The sequence below is a fragment of the Lathamus discolor genome, chromosome Z, assembly GCF_037157495.1.
Source record: "Lathamus discolor isolate bLatDis1 chromosome Z, bLatDis1.hap1, whole genome shotgun sequence".
NCBI lineage: Eukaryota > Metazoa > Chordata > Aves > Psittaciformes > Psittacidae > Lathamus > Lathamus discolor.
The window spans coordinates 100,917,536-100,931,880 of record NC_088909.1 but is presented as its reverse complement, the minus strand read 5'-3'; the positions used below and the strand labels follow the sequence as shown (position 1 = coordinate 100,931,880).

At 40.5% G+C, this 14,345-nt stretch overlaps 1 protein-coding gene across 3 annotated transcripts in view; it reads left to right on the top strand.

The window, feature by feature from the left end:
• LOC136004685 (protein unc-13 homolog B) overlaps positions 1–14,345 on the top strand; it is a 218,252-nt gene that overhangs the window by 52,703 nt on the left and 151,204 nt on the right. The window lies entirely within an intron of this gene.

Here is a 14,345-nt window from a genome sequence, read left to right as displayed (position 1 = left end):
GTGAGACCCCACCTGGAGCACTGTATTCAGCTGTGGGCTCCCAAACACAGGAGGGACGTGGAGCTGTTGGAGCAAGTCTAGAGGAGGGCCACGATTCTCTGAGGGCGGGAGCAGCTCTGCTCTGGAGCCAGGCTGGGGGAGCTGGGCTGCGTCAGCCTGGAGAGGAGAAGGCTCCAGGGAGACCTTAGAGCAGCTCCAGTGCCTAAAGGGGCTACAAGAAAACTGGAGAGAGACTTTCTACAGGGAGATATAGTGACAGGGCAAGGGGGAAAGGCTTTAACCTGATAGAGGGGAGATTTAGATCAGACATTAGGAAACAGTTCTCTGTGAGGGTGCTGAGGCGCTGGCACAGGGTGCCCAGAGAAGCTGTGGCTGCCCCATCCCTGGCAGTGTTCAAGGCCAGGTTGGACGGGGCATGGAGCAACCTGGTCTAGTGGAAGGTGTCCCTGCCTGTGGCAGGGGTTGGAACTGGGTGAGCTGTAAGGTCCGTTCTGACCCAACCATTCTTTCATTCTGTGACACAATTTTGTTGTCTGGAAATTCACTTTAAATTAAGCAGATAAAAACCCCCACAAAAACAAAACCAAAAAACTGTGATTACTTTGGCGTTTACTGAGTCAGTCAGTTCAAAGACTTATTTTCCTTGTATGCTGAAGATCATTTCTGGCATAAAAGAACATAAAAGTCCATTATAATCCATAAGTGAGTCACACTGTCAGCATTTAAGATGCATCTCTGACTTGGAGGAGGCAGTGTGCAAAGTGGGTTGAGAAGGGTATTCTTCATCTTTGTGGAAAAGATTTGGCAGTCTTAGTTAATGCCGACTACTGTAAACAGTGCCCTGTACCTTTTGTCAGGCAGTTTAAAGTCTGGAAGACAACAGGTTTGCTCAGTATGATTCCCAGAAAAGATAACCCGAGTGCTACTGAGTCAGTCAGTTGTGTTTATTCTCTTTGATTGATAATCTTTCTGAGAATGCTTTGCCCTCCCCTCTGCATAGGTTTGCACTTTGTTGAGTCTGTGGTGCTGCTCTTTTCACAGTAAGAGCCTGATGGACCACAGTTCACCACAATTCTGTCTTGCATGGCCTTCGCTCTGTAAAATTCCTGTCTATCACTGCTGACAGGGATTTTTTATTATTCTTTTTATTGTGGGTTTTGTTGGGTTTCTTTTCTTCCAGAAGATGTTAGATTTGTTGATTGGCTCTGACTTGTTAGTTCATGCAACAAAGAAAGAACTTCTATGGTACAATGTTATACCAGCAAAAAGAACCAAAGCTAGCCTGTGCTTGGTCTGCCAGCAGATCAGAGAGAAAAGAGCAAGACATTTCCTCTAGGAGAAAAAGAAGTAACCCTAAGTGCTAGCTGGAACGTGTGTATGTGCACATGCATGCGGGAAAAAGATGCTACAGCTTTGCTGTAGATACATAAGCAGTCTTTTAACTACTTAAAAACTGGCAGAATGTTTAATATGTGTTACAGGAATGGGTGGAATTCGAAACCAGATCAGTCTGTTGCTTTGACCCTTCTTTCTCACTAATATTTGAAGAGCTCTCTTTCTGCAAAATATGTAAGGCAAAATTCAGTTAGTGTCTATGCATGCATTGCTATTTCAAAAGTGCCAAAGGCTGGCTTTGAGAGGTTTCATTCCTGGTGACCATTAGTTCTCTTTTTAGGAGATCAAATGGCACTGATGCATCAGAGTGCTTGTATGTTCCTCTTCATAGGCCGACTTTAATGCTGTGATTATGGTGTTTTCCATGGCACTGATGAAGAACTTTGTTAAAAAGCCAGATGACTGCCTTCACTGCCCCCAGCTCCCCAGCAAGCGCTGAAAACATCCACAGTGATTTTGTGCTTAGGATGCTGCACTGTGCGTGTGGATATAGCATCTTTATGCTGCTGTTAGCGTGTGCTTGGGTTGGGGCTATCACACTGTGCTGCTCAGATTCCCTCATCACAGATGGTATGGCTGTGGGATAGAGCAGCAGCACTGAGATCTGGATAGGTTGTGGATCTAAGACAGCTGGGTAAAGCTCTTGCTTATAGAGCTTGGTTGTCAGGATATGCCTTGCAGCCTGAATGAAGTCATAGCCAACCAGGGTTACACGTGAACTCCTTTGAGCATGCCATCTTGTGCTGTTGTTTATTTCTGTGAATTATTCTAGACAAAAATAATGTTGCCTGCCACCCACCAATGTTGAACCGAGCAAACTGACCCTATGGCAGCAAATGTGCTGAAATTACGTCCTATTAAGAGATTATTTTCTTTTCCCTCTCTGATAACAATATATGCAAAAATGATCCCCTATACTAGATCAATGCTAGGTAGCATCAAATGCTTTTAAGCAAGCCACAACTTGACTTTCATAATTGTACATAGAGATGTATGATCTTTAATGGTGCACTGGCAGGCAGCGTATTGGCTGTGATTGCTGCCCGGTGACAGTTGCTCTCTTTGTTCTTGAGATGTATGCTATACTTCTAGCTGTTCTTTTTTTGATGGTTACAAGCCTGCTTCTGCACTTAGAAACAAGAGAGGTAGCAGCTACCTACAGCATCTCTAGACCAGGCCAGCGAGGAAGAGGTCAGTGATTATTTTACTCTTCTCAAGGGTAGGTGACACTAAAAATCCTGCTGCAGTTATTGGATAAGCTGTGACCCGGTAAAACTACTTACCACAGTGCAAACAGTAACCTTACAACAGTCCTCAAAAAACCCCACAATGTAAGTGTAATTCAAAACAGGACACATGAATGACCTCTTTTTAAAAAAGAAGGAAATTAAGCTGGGCAGAAGAAAAGCTACTCTTGTCTGTACAAGTGAAACCATTGTATAAGCTGTTTTGTGGTAGTTTGCTGATGGGCTGGGAAAGCAAGCTCCTTGGCCTTTCTGCTTCTGGTTAACTGGCAGCTCCTGTTCTTCTTTGTTTAGGATAAATTCCATCTGAGAGACTTGCTTACTTGTAGCTTTGCAGCACTGACTGCCTGGACTGGCTTGAAGGCAAGATAGGTTTGCTCAGAGGAACACGGAGTCAGGGTCTTCCTTTAAAATGTCTGCCTGCGTTTTTAAGCTAAAGCTGCTACTGCAGTACTGGATGTGTCTGAGGAAAAATACTCAGCAAATAGAAGTTAAAAATAAAAGTATTAGAAGATTAAACAGTAACAAGGTTTGACTTTCTGCTGAACTCTACGGGCTCTACAGAAAGCAATCTCTGGTTTTGCTGCTGATCCTCTAAATGTCCTTTGTTAATTGTTTTCAGGAGTACGTGGTGTATTCTGAAAGGTGTTGACAAGGAAATAAAGCTTTGGCTTTTAAATAAGCCCCAGACCTAAAGCTCTTTTTTACTGAAATGCTGAACACTGCTAATAGTGACCTGTGTTTCTGTAAGCGGTGATCAAAAAAACTAAATGGCTCAGTTAATCAGTCTAGCTTTCATAATTTGTTTAGTCCTCTTTGTGAATGCTTGTTTTTTTTTCCTGGTTAGGATTTCTTTTAAGGACCCTGAACCTTTATTATTCATCCTTTAATGTCATAGCAATAACAGAAAATTAATTCTAGTTTTGTTGCCACAATGGAATATAACCTTAAAAAAAGTTAAAGATTTTAAACTGATAGAAAAAGTATTGCTCAACTTTGTGCGCAAGACATAAATATGCATTCTTGAGCAATGAGGCTTACACTTAAAGTCCAGCATTGAAAATCAGAAGGGAAAAAGGCACCAAAACTTTCATCTCAGCTCCCATAGAACACTATAGTCCTCTTTGCTATTGCACGTAATGTGAGGTGATCCACTGTAGTGCAAAACTGTGTCTCAAGAGGAGTATATAAACCTTCAGTTGGTTCTTGTGTTTACATGTGTTAGCCAAATAGCCTATGTGACTCAGTAGCCGAGAAATTTGTAAGATGAGACAGCTGTGTTAGGTACGAGTGCAGTGATAGAAATGTGCCTGTTTTCCCATTGCAGATAAAATTAAGTGACACTTTGCCTGATTCTTTTTAATTAATGACTTGAATGAGCTTGTGATAACTTAGTGGATACTCTTGATGGTTTCATGGTGATCCAAGCCCTGCTTAAATTCTCAGCTTAAAATCATATTTCTCTCAATATGATTTTGTTCAGCCATAGTAAAGGTGGCCAGAAGAGTCATTTCATTTAGTGAAATAGAAGCACTCTGGTATTGTACTCTAGTGCCTGTTGTTATCTGTGTCAGGTCCTTTTAGCTCATTTCCCTCTTGTGCTTTCTTATCTACTGAAGAGGTCTTAGCCCTCTTCTATGGTGCTCCAAGACTCAACTGGAAATTGTGTTTCTTGTTATGAAGCCCTCTTGGTCATGCTGCTTACTAAAATCTTGGCGTTGTTCTAAAAAGCTATTCTACTTGTTTTGTATTTTAGAAGCTTATTCCACTAAAATAACATGTTTAATTTTGGGAAGTATACTTCCAGTATACTGGAAGAATGTACATTTTTATGGAATCTGGGATCTGTGAGCTCTGTGTTGATGGTCTTAGTGAGAAGAAAATGAGGTTTATTAAACCTTGAAGAAAGAACTGACCGGGATCTTCCCAGCTCTGTTTGTATTCTATAAACAGTAATTTATCAGCACCAAATGCAGTCTGATTTCCTGATCTCAGTTTACTTTTATAAACTTGTTTAGATGCCCATGTCTTTCTTCAGCAGAGGATATAACAGGAGGATTAAATAATTTACCGGCAGGACTTTAAGCAGTGGACAGCAGTAAATTATAATGTTCTGATGGGGAAGTATCTTATCTGTCTTAGTAGATCCAGCCACTCTCAGAGACATGTAAACAGAACAAAATGGCACGCAGGCAGTCTAATTTGACTGCATTAAAAACTTGGAATATTCTGCTTTTCTACAGTGTCCCTGCTGATGAAGGCTTGACAGTGTGAAGTGGGGAGGAGGAGTTCCTCCTTGAATAGTTGCATAATTGAGACACAGAGCAAGCATATGTTATGTTCATCCAACTGTGGGAACTTAGATGTGCTTTATAAAATGTGTTAACGACAAGAATGTTGTAGCTTCCAAGGCACCAGGCTGCTGGCATCGCTTAGTCCTTAATTGGAGGTTTATATGAAACCTCGTTTTTTGAGTACTGAAACTTACGAATACAAAATAATGTGATAACCAAGACACACGCTGTTGGGTATTTAAGAGCACAAGGAGTAGCTAGTCTGACTTGTCTGTATCATCTATTCCAGTGTTAGTTATGTTGTGGTTTTGTATTTTTAGAGTTACCACTTTCTATGTTCTATCTGTCTGGACTTCTTGATGTTTTCAAGTTCTTACAGGCTTAAATTTGTTCCTAAAGGTGATCCGGAAAGGGTGTTTTCTTAACAAATTGGGGTCATGCGCATTATATTTATGGAGCAGAAAAACAACTTGAAAAGGCTAAAAAGAAGTTCTGTTTTCATTAACCTTCAAAATATCAAGACTGTCAGCCCAGGTCTTCTGCGATGATGCTGAAGGACTGAGATATATGCTGTTAGCTCCTGAATCTTAAGTGAAGCAGCATATGTGTTGACTCTTTAATAAATCCGTCTTTTATCCAAAATGTTAGTGCTGAAGTGAAGTGGGTGTTAGTAAAAACAAACAAAAGCAGAGTTTTGAGATTCTGGCTGAAAATCCCTTTGTGTTACTGCATATCTTTCTGTTTGCTTCTGCAGCATTACCTTCCTAGTTACTCTCTAGTTGTAGCCAAGACCCAGCTTCTCAATGTAAGGAAATTTGCAGGGTAAGGAGCTGGTGTCTAAAGGCAGCTGTTCTTGTCTCCACCTGTAGACTGTCATTTGTCTTAGGCATGGAAACAACAGTCTCTAATCTGCTTTTGAAAGCTTGTGGGGTTTTCCTGCTGTTCATAAGGAACTTGTAGCTGTGAGGTACAAGACAGGTACGAGACAGGTAAGTAGGTGGCTTAGGGATATTGCTGTTACTTTGAGGACTCCTGTCTTTTGGAGGTGGTAATGTTTCTACCAGAAGGAAAGACGTTGTTTCTGCAAGGCTTGATTTAGATTTTGGTGGCTTTCTCCTTGTTGCAGTTTGAAACTGTGGGTAGTGTTGTGCTAACCATTGGACCATTTGCTGTCAAGGAAACAAGGGCAAAGACAGTTTGAGGTGGTTTCAGGGGTCAGGCTCCCTGTTTTCCCTTAAAGTGCCACTCATTGCCTCCGTGTGGATTATAGTGGTTTGTGCAGAGGCTGTCAGTCTTGGGAGTTCTGTCTTTGGGAAAAGGTGCAGGACAGGTACACTCTGTTTCCTCCATAGTTTTTCTGGTCTGCATATTGATTTTGGAAATTTACAGGAATCTTCTGATGTTTCTTTCTCAGTTGCTTTGGGATGTTGCATGTGCATGTTGCATGTTGCATTTGTGACTAATGACATGGGTTTAACTAGAAGGTAATCTGAGCGCAACAACGTTGTGCCACTGCAGAATTACTCTGGGTCATTAATAGTAATCCGGGCTACAAATGCCTGAATGGTGGCTTCCTTTGCTTCTCACTGTTTACCTTAGGTAGGAACCTTTTGATGGAAGGAGGTGCTGAGGTTGCTATCCCCTGTGTTACTTGCTTGAAATTTTCAGGAATGACATACACATAAGCTATTGTTTGACTTACACATTAATAGGAAATCGTCTTCTTTTTGACATGCGCTATTTAATAGAGCAAATTAAAGCTCATTGCAGAGTTCTGTCAACTACGTGCTCTTTTTCCTCAGACCTTTCTCCATGTCTCTCTCTGATGCTCTTGCTCTTCCTGCCTTTTGTTTCAATACCCTTTCTCACTTTCTTCTGATTGTCTTCCCTTCTCATCTTTCTTCGCCACATGTGTTTTGCCTTGTTTGCTTTGCCAGGTTGGTGGCATGTTCCTCTTTCTCATCTCCTTTTCCTGTGAAGAACACACAGGCCTCTGTCAAAGCTGATCACTAGGCAATCCATGGATTTTTATTGTAAGAACCAAGCCTGAGATGAGAGCCTGCAGTACAGGGACACTGAAGTACTGACCTGTATCTGGGGACCTACATTGCTTTGTGAGCCTTTTATGTCTGAGATGAAAGGAGCAACCTGGTTGTGGCTGTGATGGGCCATTATTTCCCACATAGGGAGAGCAGGTTAAAAACTGATTTGCTTTTTTTTTTTTTTTTTATGATTTTGTTTTTCCTTATAGTAGTCCACATCTGTGCCTATTTCTATGTTTCCTGCCCACCTTTTCTTCTCCAACAGAGCTGAAACAGCAGGAGAGCCATTCTGCAGTACATGTACATAGGGACTAAACCCTTGGGAAGCCAAGTTACTCACCAGGACCAGTTATTGCTTATTTAAGTACTACTCTAGTGGTGATTTTTTAAGACAAGATTTTTTTTTCTTTTTTTTTTTTTCCCCAAAACTCTTTTTTTGCAATTTTATCTGAAAGCAAGAAGTCCATTCTAACTTTGTGACTTTTGTTAACAAGGGCAGGGAAAGGGATTCGTTGAATCGTCTGAGTTCCTTGTTTGTAGCTGGAGATGATAGCCAGGACAGAAAGCTCTTCCCTGTTCTCTGCCAGCATGTGAATGATTTGTTTATTGCCTGCTTTGCATACACATCAACACTCCTGTATGTAAACTTCACTTTTTGAAGTGCTTTTACAGACTGTTTTCTAGATATGCTGGTTCTGAAGCTTTTCTTGGAGTTGCAAGTTGTGTGTGTGCCTCCAAAGTGCTTTGAGGGTTGTATGTAGTAGTTTGTTGCTTTCATCATACTAACTATGACCTTGGGGTGACAACATGGTTGCTGATAAGTGATAACTTGGCTGTCTCATCAACTTGTAGTTTAGCTAAATTTGTTGTTATCTTTAATTCTAACATACTGAGATTTGCTTACAAACAGTTTTCCATGCTGTATTACTTGTGTGGTGCTTTTGGGTTAACTTTGTTCTGGAAAGGGGGCAGAAGTGGAAACATGAAGCAACTTTGGACATGACTTGCACAGTTTAACCTAGAATTGGATACTGCTCTGCATTGAACTGAACTGGGAAATAACAGTGTTTTAACTACTCTTGCTTAGTGTGTTGACAAGTGTTTTGTCTACTTATGTGAATAAATGCATGATTGCTTAAGAATTCCTAGAGTTTATAGTGATTTAAATATTCAGAATATCTTATAAACAAACTGGACAGGTATGAGTAAGCCTCCAAATAAATTTAATGTTTTATTTATAAAGCAAAAATCATCATATGTTTTCAAACTTGCAACCCGTAAGGCATTTTAAATACATGGAAAGTATGCTTGTGGTTTGTTTTTTCTAAGCTTTTTTCCCCCATTCCTATTCTTTGCTGCCATTTGTGTTACATGCAGGCAACTGGAGTTATTTCGGATGGGGAGAGCAGCTGAGTACGTAACAGTTTGATTTCTTGCAAGCTTTCTGATCCTATAGTGATGCAGCATGCTCTGGTGTAAGGAAAGTGGAAATATTCATGCATATAGAAAATCTGTTCCATTATATTTTCTTTCACTGAATCTTCATATGTGTATGGATGGTTGTTAATTTTTTCACTGTTCAGCTTTGTTTTGGCCATGTTTTAAATGAGTTGTTTGTGCGTTCTACTGGGATTTGAGGAAAAGATGGCAGAATTGGACTTTTTTTCCTTTAATCAACAAAGTTGATTCTGTTTTTATGCCTGTATACATCTTTTGTGTTGGCCTTCATATGCATGTAAGCCCAAATCAGTGTTTGGAGTAATCGAAAACTGCAAGTGAATCAGTAGTAATTGTTTTACCAAGATGCAAGGATATGCAGGAAGAGATCACAGGAATTCCAAATACTACAACTAAGAGTAAATCTGAAAGCAGAATTTTGGTTTCAGAATCTGGAAGTAAAATCTGAAAGCCTATTCTAGCTCAGTGAGACAGTACCATGGCGAAAGTGATAGGGGTTTGCTTTAGCTGGTGCTTACCAGCCTTGGAAAGGTAAAACTCAGATACCACAGCAGTCGGTGATCTGCAGAGCTAATGCCTGCACCTAAAGACTGGTGTGATAATTTTTGCAGAGGCCACAAAATTTTTGTGAATTTTCCCAGAAAAGTGTGCACAAAACATCTTCACTTTATTGAAAGTCCTACGGGTTCCAACAGACAAGGCTTCTGCTCAAGATACAGTGCATCGGTTCTACTGCCTATGGACCTGCAAAGATTGATCAGTCAATCTTAAAAACAAAGGTATCTGTTTTCCTGTGTCAAAACCAAGAGTGAGGTTTCACACAGGGTTTGACGTGGGGAATATGCTGAGGGGAGCATGCAAAGAGTGATCACTGTGACAGCTGCCAGCAGGTAGGAGATTCTGGCTGGTGCTTTTCTATTTTTGACACAATGGAATTTGGAGAGGACACAATGGGATTTGGAGAGGACACTCTTACTGCAGCCAAGTAACTAAAGTTTAATGTCCAGCTGATGCTACAGTGCATTTCACACATGGACCTGCTCTGCATTTTTGAAGTCTTCCAACAGCGACTTCCCTATTTCCCTCCCACAACATGTTTTGTTCTCCTTGTTCCCCTGTCTTTGATCAAACCATATGTTCTTTAGGCATCAACACTGTTGACCCAGTTTCTCATGCTGTCATTGCTGGTTGTCTCAATTGTTCAGGTGTGATAACTGAGAGCTAACTGAAGTTTTGTGTAGTACTAAAACAAAGAACAGTGTCTTAAATAGCTTTCTTCTATTCTCTAATTTTATGTGTTTGAGGGGGAATTCAGATGCTTAGGCATTGGTCAGTCAGAGATTTAGGAGGGTTGTGCAGAGGTTATTTCTCCTGTATACCTGTGGTGTTGGCGTATGGTGTTTTTGTTTTAAATGGTACTTGTATTCATGGAGCTCCCTCCCTCCCTCCCTGCCTCTACTTCATCTGTCCTGTGCTGTTGTCTTTGAAATCATGTTAGTATACTGATAAGCAGGCCTCTGCCTGTGCTGATGATGTTTACTAGTGAACTCCATTAGCTTGACAGTGTAATAAAAAATATACTTCTAATTGTAAACTTAAAACAGCAACTGAGAAGGAAGCAGCAGAAACAGCATGTTGGTAGATGGAAGATTTTACTGGTGAAAGCTTCTTGCAAGAGGAGTGTGGAGCCTTACTAGTTGAGAACAGGAGGAATTAAAAGAGGGACAGCTTTTCTTAAGTTGGCCTCCTGATGAATGAAAAACCTCTTGGTTTCATTTAAGGAAAGGGAAAGACTTAAAGAAGTAGGGTATATGTTCTTTACACTTCAGGCCATCAGTCCAGCTCTTGATTTTCAGCAGCATTTTCAAGTGGAGAAGAAAGGGTTCTGAAAGCTTTTAAACTGAAGATGGATATTGCTAACTTGCTGTCTAAAAATTATGCAAATTTCTAATGTATTTTTAATGGATGAGGGCAATAGGATGGACTAATGAAGTGTAAAGGTGCATTTAAATAACTTCTGTGAATTTTTGTGGTAGATACGGAAGATCTTTAATATAAATTTTGATTATAAGATTTCAGAAAGAGCACATGATTGTCGGAAGTGACCAGTGGTTGGGTAGACAATGGAGTTTTTGGGTCTGAGACTTAAGAAGAAAAGTCACAGCAACTATTGTGAAATGCAATTTAAATGGATGAGAGGTGGGGAAGGTGTGTTGCAAAAGCCCTGGTGTGGAGCTGCCAGAGATCTCTTCTGGACTTACAGTGGAAACCATAGCTTCAGTTAGTACACTTTCTTCTCTTCTACTATTACACAAATAGACAAGAGCTGTGAAAAGCTTGATGGCTTATTTTAGAGAAGTAGTGGGGACTTTGAGATACAGAACCTTATGTGAACCTCCTTCTTCCTGAGTGCCTGAGTGTGCTGCACTTAGTGCTTTTGTCCAAGTTTTTTGCTTGCTTTTGTGGAGGATAAAGCTTAGGGACTGGACCTCAACTCCCATGGCTGATGATACATCACATCTAGAAAAGCAGGAGGCAATTTTAGCGGATTGCAGCCTTGAGAAGAGCTCCTGCTGTGCATTGGGACCTTAAAACAACAAAACCACTTCTGAAAGTGCATTCATTCAGCCTTCTGTGATAATTTTACAGTTAGCTTTCCTTCCTGTCCTGAAACTTGACATAAAGAAAGTTGCCAGAGGTTAAATGTGACCAGTAGAGCTAGTGTGACAGGAGTGTGCAAAGTGGTTTTGAGGTTAGTATGTTAAAAGCAACATGTGTTCTGCCCTGCAGCAGTGGCGTAATCAATTCTGGAGGCAGGACTGGGGAAGAATAACATGGTTTCCAGGGGGCAGTTTGCTTCAGAGAAGCTGTGTCCTTTCTTGATTTTCCCTGCTCTTTGTAAAATCCTGCTGTGTGATGTGACTGTCCAATGGGTTTTCTTCTTAAGCTGCCTATATGCATGAATATTCAATTCTTAAATACAAACAGCATGCTTCTGCCCTGCCCCTTCAGCCTTACCCCCACTCTCTACACAGTAAGTCCAATGACAGAGAAACTGTTTTCATCCCTTGAGAGCTCTTTGGTATATGTGAAATTTCTCAGACTGGGATAAACCAATTATTGACTTTCTATGTTTATTGTTACGTATGTTCTTATTAATTAACTGATACACAGAGGCTGAGGATAAACTGTTATTTTCCTTATGGAAGACTTGGTGTATCATCTGTTTGAGGAAGATACTGCTTGAATTTGTCACACTACAATGTGTGTTGTGAGGGTTATTTTGTTGAAAGATGGGCTGTAATAATGCCTGATCCCTCCTTTTGAAGGGATGCTGCATCCCAAAGCTGCTTCTGCAAGTTCTTGTCAGTCTCTTGCTTAAATAAAATTTAAGTGTCAAGTATGTTAATGAACGGGATCATCGCCATGTGCAGGAATTTCACAGTATACTTTCTTGCAAAGGTAATGTGTGCTGTAAGCCACATATGGGCCAGGTTTTGGTGCCTTTAATCAGGCTGAGCTGTGTCTTGATTTGTGAATGCTTCTGTTGAAGTGAGATTGCTCATAAAGTAGGTGAAATTCCATACGAATCAGAGTTTCTGAGGTGGGGTTTGTTTATGAGTCAGTTGAGGATTTCTGCCTGGTGTTAACATCTATGGATGCTGTAGGTGCATATAGCAGAGAAACAATGCGCTCCTGCCTCGTTGACATTTGTGGTAACTGGGGCCTTGCATCCTTCAAACATGTCATCAGGGGTGCACTTTTTGTTGAGACCTCTAAGAGACTTCCTCATGCTAAACACCAATAAGAGCTGGAGAAATTCCTTATAAAGAATGCCACCTTGTATAAACATATATGCTGTAAATGTTTGATTAACATTTAAGCTCATCTGCTATCATAAGGTCCTTTCCAACCCTAACCATTCTGTGATTCTATGATTCTATTTTTACATGTTGCTTAGAGATTTTGTGCTTCATATGGGAAATCTTCATTTGATAGTGCGGAGGCTAACAAATCCAGATAGTGCTTCTGCAGCAGTCTAATTAGGGAATTTGAAGTCTCTTGAGCCTATCAACTGGGCATAGTTGCTGACCCAGAGGAGCTGTTTCCTGCTTCCTCATAACCATAATTGTATAAGTCTTTGCACACCCTGATATTGAGTTTAGCCCAGTGTTTAGTGAGTTACTGCGTTCACTGGTTTCCTGACCAGATAATTGTACTACAGATTTTTATTTGTTATTGCAGTGTTGTGGTGAGATAAATAGTTTCTCCCTAAATCTGTTGGTCTGGTGTCTTCTGCCACATCTAGAACCTGTAACTCAGTTGGGCTAATTTAAGCTCCTGCAAGTTCTTATAATGACTGTGCAGCCACAGCTGGAGTACTTTAAATCATACCAGAGTTATTTAGGCTTTACCTTAAATGAGAGTTGCATCTGGTGGGAAGAAGAAATCAGACAAGATCCAAAGTGAGGCATTAGAAGGCACTTCAAAACAGTATTTCTGTCCAAATGAAAGCAATTATTGTGGCTTGGACAGTAATCACTCAAGTGTTCAGCAGTAACATTGCTTGGGTGAGTAATAGCTCATTGTCCTTCTCAAGATGGCTTGTACCTTGTGATATACAAATAGATTGGTTCTGGGTCGACAGGCTGGAAATTTGGTGGTCCTTTGGCACATCAAATCATTTTTGTGTAGCACATCTTGAGTGTTTCTTCTACGTGATGAACTATATTTAAATTGAGGGACATTGTGCTTTTAATACAGCTGAATAAAGCAGTATATGATTGCTATTCATTTATATTCAATTGACTAGAGACTGACAAGAACTCCGCAGCATTTAAACTACTAAAAAGCAGGAGCCTTAACTCCGTTTTCAGTATGGACAATCAAATTGAATTGATTGTGATTAAGGGGGTGGAGCCAGGCTTTTTCAAGTGGTTTGTGTTTCGCAGACATTTTCTGCTGGAGTTGTTTTCTACTCTCCATCTGCTTCAGGGCACTGATAGAATCTTAGTTGGGAAGGAACTGAGGATATCGCTAAGAACAGATTCTACCTTGGATTAAAAAAATCAAAATCGAATTGGAGGTTTGGGAAGTGCCAGTAGAAGGGAGGTGTTTCCTGGTGCTGCATTCCATCTGCTTGGAATTTCTGCAGTTCAGTTCAGGTTTCTTTAAGGATCTGGCATGAAACCAGCACTTTCCCTTCATTGTGCAGCCTGTGGTGAATTGCTGTGTAGGACACACACCATTGAATAACTTACCAGAGGGGGCTTTAATTTGATTGTCCTTTTTACACAGGCTTTTGGTGGCGGAGAGAGTGAAAAATGGCTGATCCTTATTTCCCTTTGTTTCAAGCATGTTAATGGTGCACTCCGCTGCCTTATGGTGTGTGTATTTCACTCTAAGCTTGCAAAGATAACCTTGCATCCTGCACAGCCAAACACCAATATTGCATTTTTGATACCTTTCCTCACTGTAACTCTGCATTCTCTTTTCCTGAAGGGATAGCAAGCAGAAGTGTTTCTGCAGGGAGAGGGACTCACTGGAAAGGAGCTATTTTCCTTTGTGAAGGTTGTCATTAAGTCTTTCACTACCAAACTTGCACTAATGTACCTCTGCCTGTGTTAAATGTAGCAATTTTCCTATGTAAGAAGTAGCATAATCAGTTACAAGCAGAGCTACCTTCCCAGTTCTGATTTTCCTACTGAATGCTTTTCATTAGTTTTTGTTAACTTAAACTAATAGTTAAAGAAAAACCCCAAAAACTTAAAAAAAGGAGGCACTAAACAAAAATAAATAAATCCAGAAGCCCAAAGTACTGGATAAGGATGTTAAGAAGAGCTACTATTACAGATTAAAGGTTGAAAAGTTCTAGGAAAATGCTTCTTTCCATAAAGGAATATTGTGGGTTG